A 6,238-nucleotide genomic window follows, 5' to 3' on the forward strand; every position below is an offset into this window, starting at 1 on the left:
AGTAACTTTTGGATGACTGTCGGTGTGTAACAGGATGTATATGTGTATCACTACTTATGATGAGTGAGTATATGTATGAGTGACTATATAGAACTGTTGCTGAATGAGAGGATGTGTATATAGATGGTGGAATTACTGAATTGGTTGTTGTAACTGGTATGGGTATCTCCTTTTTTTTAAATGTTAGTTTCTATTTTTGATTATGTTTTTCAAGGGTTACATTACACTGAAAGGAGGTCTATCACTCTGTCACAAAGATGGTGTCATCAGTGATGTCATGAGTGATGTCACTGACCATGTCATGAGTGATGTAATATGTGACGTCATCAGCAGTGCATTGCAGGCGCGCAAGTTATAGTGAGTCCAACTAACTATAACGTGGGAATTTCAATGGTTTTATGTCAGTAAAATTTCCAGCTAACTATAACTGGTGTGAAACCTATGGTTTTTTCAGTGAATTTAATAGGTTTTTTAAATGCTAATTCCTAACTATAACGGATGTGAAACCTATGGTTTTTTCAGTGAATTTCATAGGTTTTTTGAAATGCTAATTCCTAACTATAAGTGGTGTGAAACCTATGGTTTTTTGAGTGAATTTCATAGGTTTTTTAAATGCTAATTCCTAACTATATATAAGGCCCCAAACCTGTGTTTTTTTCTTTGAACTTCAAAATTTTGTTAATAGCAAATGTCTATAGCTATAAAATGTAATATTTTTGAAAATGAATGAATCCTATATTTTATTTGTATTTAAAAAATTTTTTTAATGTATATATATATATTTTTTTTTTTTACCCCGGAGCGCTCCCGGGGTGCGCCCCGGAAAGCGTAGTCTTTTGAAGCGCCCCAGGGCGCGCTGCGGAGAGCGTCCCGTTAGCGCTATTGCCGCGAACGAAAACATCATCGTGACGTATCGCGTAGACGCGTCCACGTGATACGCACGGCGTAAGCACACCTGGAAGCACTCGAGCGAATACGATCGCGCAACGTAAACATGTGACGCGCTTACGCGACGTGCGCGTCGGTCATATGACCTGAAAATAACACTTTTTATTGGTGCAGAACAGTTTTGGTTTCATAATGATGAAATCCCTGGTCTTGTGACCTGAAAATAACACTTCTCATTTGTTCAGGCCTTTTTTTTTCAAATGATGAAATACCCCACCTTTTTTCCTTATTCTGACTTTGTCCTTTGACTTAGGAAGACCTGTTTTGCAATCTTTGAGGTATATTTTGTACTTTGAAATGGCTTCAATAGCAGCAGCAGCTGGAGCATCTGCACCACCACCACCACCACCACAACCACCAAGAGGACCACCACAAGATTACATTGGTGGTCAACAAGAGGAGGAGGGGAGGAGAAGATGGCTGCAAGAACACAATACCCCATACCAGCCAAAACCACACATTGTATGGGAGTTTTTTTCGATCCCAGAGGGCAAGAAAAAAGTAAATGCGGCCAAGGTGACTTGCCTAATCTGTGGCATGGAACTTTCCAGGGGGAACCCTAATAAAAAATACTCTTTTGGAAACAACACCATGATTCGCCACATGCAGCGCAGGCATCCGATGAACTATTCTGCTGCAGAGATGAGGGAACTGGCCAGTAACCCTCCCCAATCTTCAAGCGCCACCTCCAAAAGAAAGCAACCCACTCCATCGGGACCAGAGGCAAGGGAGACGATCCCTTGCATTCAGCCACGGTTTGCGGATTTCCGTATAACATGTATCCATTGTGGTAAGACCATCTCCTATGGTGAACTGAGCATAAAGCTCATCGTCCTTGCTGGGGACAACCACAAATGCCCCAAAAAACACAAATTTTTTCTTATTTTTTTTTGCTACAGTTGAGCCATTTTTAATTTCCTGTTTTTTCGTTTCTCCCCATAAAAATAACAAAAAAAAATAAAATAATTCATAAAAGCCAAAAAAAGTACAAAATGTTCTAAAAACACAAAAAAATATAAAACAACAAAAAGAAGAAAAAAAACAGTTCTTTTTAGAACTACCTCCAATTTATAAAAAAAGGCTACATTTTTTAATAACTCTGTCATTATTCTTTCCCAATGGGCCGCTTCCCGGTCCGCTCCCCGGTGCGCGTACTGGGCGCTCCCCCGCGCAAATAAAAAAAAATATATATATATTTTGCACCGCCGGGCCCTTTTATAGCCCCCACATCAAACCTAGGGGGCCAGGGGGGTCTACCCTGCCCCCTTATGGTCATTTACCCCCTTTTTTTTTCCACCTCTTGTGTCTCTATCCTACCGAGACACAAGATGGCGGTCGGTCCGGACTGTTTCGAATCTTTATAGACACACGAGAGCCAATCAGCTTTCCGTGCGCACCTCGCGTGTCGCGCCCGCTGCGCTCCCCGGTGCGCGTACCGGGGTGCGGCCATCCCTGGTCAAAAAGGAAGATCATCCTGGAGTGATTCTGAAGTCATTGGATGACTTCTCCTGCAATTATCTGGGGACGTCATCCCAAACTATCCTGAAGTCTGCCCACAGGGGCGAAAATTTAAATGGGATGACTCTTACTGTAATCACAAAAATTATTCTAGGATGGTGTTCTGATGACTCTTACTGTAATCACATAAACTATTCCAGGATGGTGTTCTGATGACTTCCACTGGCAGGGAGTGATTACCTTTTACAACTCCACGAATACTAACTGACAACTTTAGGATGAGTGTGAATTACTCCAGGATGGCCTCCAGACAATTTAAGGATGATTGTGGATTATTCCTGGATGATCCTATTACCGCTTTAGGATGGAAGTGGATTACTCTGGAATGATCCAATGATAATTTCAGGATGAGTGTGGATTACTCCAGGATGATTTAATGATAACTCAAAAATTAGCATAGATTATTTAGGATTACACTTTAAAAATTCCATGTTACAAGCACATTAGCCGATTGCCAGTATTCCCTTGCCTGGTCCCACTATTACTTTAGGAATATGGATATGCTGGTTGGGAAATATTTAGAGGATCACCTCCTCAATGTACCTTCCTGTCAAAAACAGGGCTCTTGGGTGCAATATGCCTTCTTTATACAATACCATGAATTATTTGCAATGCCATGAGTTCTAAAGTAAGGCCTATATTTACAAAAGTGTCACTTAACGCAGCATAACACCCAAATTTGATGTGTTGCATCACAGGGAGAGAGCAGGAAAGTGCCATGTCTAACCCTCTCTCTTGCACCACTGCACCATTAGGCTGTCGAGCACCATGCACACGCATTTGCACTATGGTGCAAAGGTGTCTGCGAGAGTCTAGCTTAGGTTCTTTACTGGAAGGGCCCCCTTGCAGTACAAAAAATACTATTCCTAGAAAAACCTGCAAACTTTTCCCATGTGGATGAGTGTTGTTACAAATACCAATTTGCTCTGGTTTATAAATGCTGGAAAGATTGTGTGTCAAGTCCGCATTATAAAACTTAAGCAAACCAAAAACAATACTTCCATAAATCCGTGCCCAATTATAACATCAATATTCTCCTACTCAGGAAAGATTATTTTTTAAACTCTACTGTGAGATGGGGGCACTGTACAAAATAAATCTTAGATTCCTTTTGGCCAGCTTTGTGCTGTAGCAATACCACGTGCATACAAAAGTAGTGGCTTCAACAATGTTATACTTTTCATTCAGATAAGATTAACAACTTGTGCAGCTACTCCCATACTCATACTTTGAGCTACAGAGCATTATATGAAGCTGTTTAATGTGGTGACCAGTGGCAAAAGACTGAAAAAAGTAGGTTAAATGAAAAAGCATCAATGGGGGTTGTGTTCCCATGTAATTTTATTGATATAAAACACGCCTTTGGCCCCATAGGAGCCAGGATACTGAACAAGAGAACATAGAAAAAGTCCAGGACACTGTTCAAGAGGGGAAGAAATGCCAGAATACTACAAAAAGAACAAAAAGGCTTAATGAAAGGCAGCAACTTCAATGTTTATTTTTAGATTCCGAGTTTTCTTTAGTCCTCTTCCAGTATTGCAAATCTTTATAGCCAGCTTCCTTCTAATAGTGCTGTTTTCCAGTGATGGCCAGCCTTCATCCCAGCACATAGACTTCATAGAGTCTGGAGGAAAAAGAAATAAACATACATCAGAATCATGTTAACACCACTATTTTAGGTTTTTAATAGGACTGGGCTGCCTTTAAAATGTTCCAATCCTTTTATGTCATATAGTGTGCCCAATGAGATATGGTTACAGGGGTTCATAAGTTTAACATTAAGGTTACTTGGTCAAAAAGGTAATGGGGAGAGCAAGGCATTGATTAAGAGGTAGACAGGAGGCAAAGAAGACTCACCTGTCCAAGTGAAGAAACCGCCGCTGTTGCCCAGACGCTGTCACGCTTCCTCTGCAAACAGAAAACAATCAATACCAGATTTCAATTACAAAACCATCATGGAGGCAGCCATGTTGAGCCTGAACTCTACTTACCGTATTCTTATTTGGAAAACAGTCTAAAAAATTACCATACTAACCAGAAATCCAAATAGGAGCTTACAACCAAATGCTAGGAACAGGGCACCCGATCTAATTATTGGGAGAGTGGCAATTAAATTCCAACTTAAGGCTATGCACCAGATTTGCATGCCATTTGTAGCGCATATTCTCATTGAGTTACAACCCCTCCCCAATTGCTCTTTTGCAGACAGCTGTTAGTTAAGAGAGAAGAGTCCTTGTACAATAATATGATCTAGGACCACATATGCAAACATTGGGCCCAATTCACAGAACTAACTAAAGACAAAATCCTAAACTTATTACCATTTTGGTATTCACAGAAGGCACTTACTCATTTCGGTATTCACAGAAGTTAGGACTCCTAACTTTATGACTCATAAATGCCTTCTGTGAATTCCGAATGGTGGGGGGCGGCTTTGTAATGCAAAGCAGAAGGGGAATCGAAACGGGCAGAAGCAGCGAATGAAGAAAAGCATCAATAAAGATACATACAAAAGTTCTTACACAAAGGCTATAAGGAAGGCAAGCCCTAGTACACTGTACTTTACCAGTGCTCCTGAGTTTTCACGGGAAGTGAAGCATCGGCAGTGGGAACACGACAGGAGGCAGCAAAGAAGTTCAACGCTGGAATAAACCAATTGTAGGCAGGAATAAAGCGGTTGTATTGATTACAGAAGGTCTTGCTTGCAGCAACGCTTGCGAGCTGCCAAAGCTCAACCTAAAAATGCATATTTGTTAACCATACGGAAAAAAAAAAACCACTTTAGAAAAACATATACAAATGATTTACATTATGTAGAAATATATTGCAGGATTTCCCAAAACCATCGAAGATAACCATTGAGTCAATTTTGCTCGGGTTTGTCACAGCAGGTAAATAGAGGAAGTACGCAAAATGGGGAGATGAATGGTAAGGGTATGTGAAGCACAGAAAGGGAGAAAAGGTGAGGCTAAAGAAGACCGGATGTATTAAAAAGAACTACAGGCAGAAAAGTCAGAGCTGAGCAGAAGGGGAGAGAAGCGTTGAAGGGAGGGGGAGAAGGGAGGCTGAAGAGGAGACTAAGACTGAAGAATGCTGGCAGGAAACAACTGAGTGGAAGGGAAGGAGCAAGAGGAATGAGGAAGACGTACCCGGTGAAGAGGAATAAGGTATAAGAGGCAAAATGAAGGACATTGTAGGGTTAGGAAGGTCTAACTTGTGAAGTTTGGGGAATTAGGTATAATAACCATTTTTTTTTTTTTTTTTAAGAGTTTCATATAGCGCAAACTCGACCCAAAGATTTCAGGTATCAGAGCGATTTACATGAACACCAGCTTCGTTACAGACGGACACATTAATTTTTGTTAGGCGCAAGGAGATTAAGTGATTTGCATCAACATTATACATGTTTGGCCTGAAGCTTCATGACTAGAAGAATTGGGCATGTTTTAGCAATTAAAGCACCAGTGTACATAAAGGGCAGCCATTCTGAATCTTATTTACTCTTTACAAGGATGTAAGCTCTCTTGGTGAAAAGGGATTTATCCTGATAAAAATGGTAGCCCTAACATCTTCAAACATGCAATTGTTTTACTTTACACTTGCTATAAAAATAAGTGGTGGTTTGTGACTGACAGCTATACACAACATAAGTAAAGATGATCAAGAACTGGCGAGTTTTACCAAAATTATACTGCCCATGGTTACATTCAGATTCTAACAAAAAGAAAATACAGTAAAAAAATAAAAATTAGTCACATTTTATGATCCACTG

The 6,238-nt window shown here is 40.4% G+C and overlaps 1 long non-coding RNA gene across 1 annotated transcript; it reads right to left on the minus strand.

The window, feature by feature from the left end:
* Positions 1 to 3,882: 3,882 nt before the first annotated feature.
* On the minus strand, positions 3,883 to 5,188 carry LOC147696977 (uncharacterized). Its single transcript, XR_015299127.1, has 3 exons — positions 5,033 to 5,188; positions 4,324 to 4,374; positions 3,883 to 4,090 (listed from the first exon to the last, which is right to left on the minus strand). It is a non-coding gene; the product is annotated as an uncharacterized LOC147696977 (long non-coding RNA).
* Between the last annotated feature and the right edge of the window lie 1,050 nt (positions 5,189 to 6,238).

Source organism: Lissotriton vulgaris, chromosome 8 (genome assembly GCF_964263255.1).
Source record: "Lissotriton vulgaris chromosome 8, aLisVul1.2, whole genome shotgun sequence".
In the NCBI taxonomy this organism is placed as follows: domain Eukaryota; kingdom Metazoa; phylum Chordata; class Amphibia; order Caudata; family Salamandridae; genus Lissotriton; species Lissotriton vulgaris.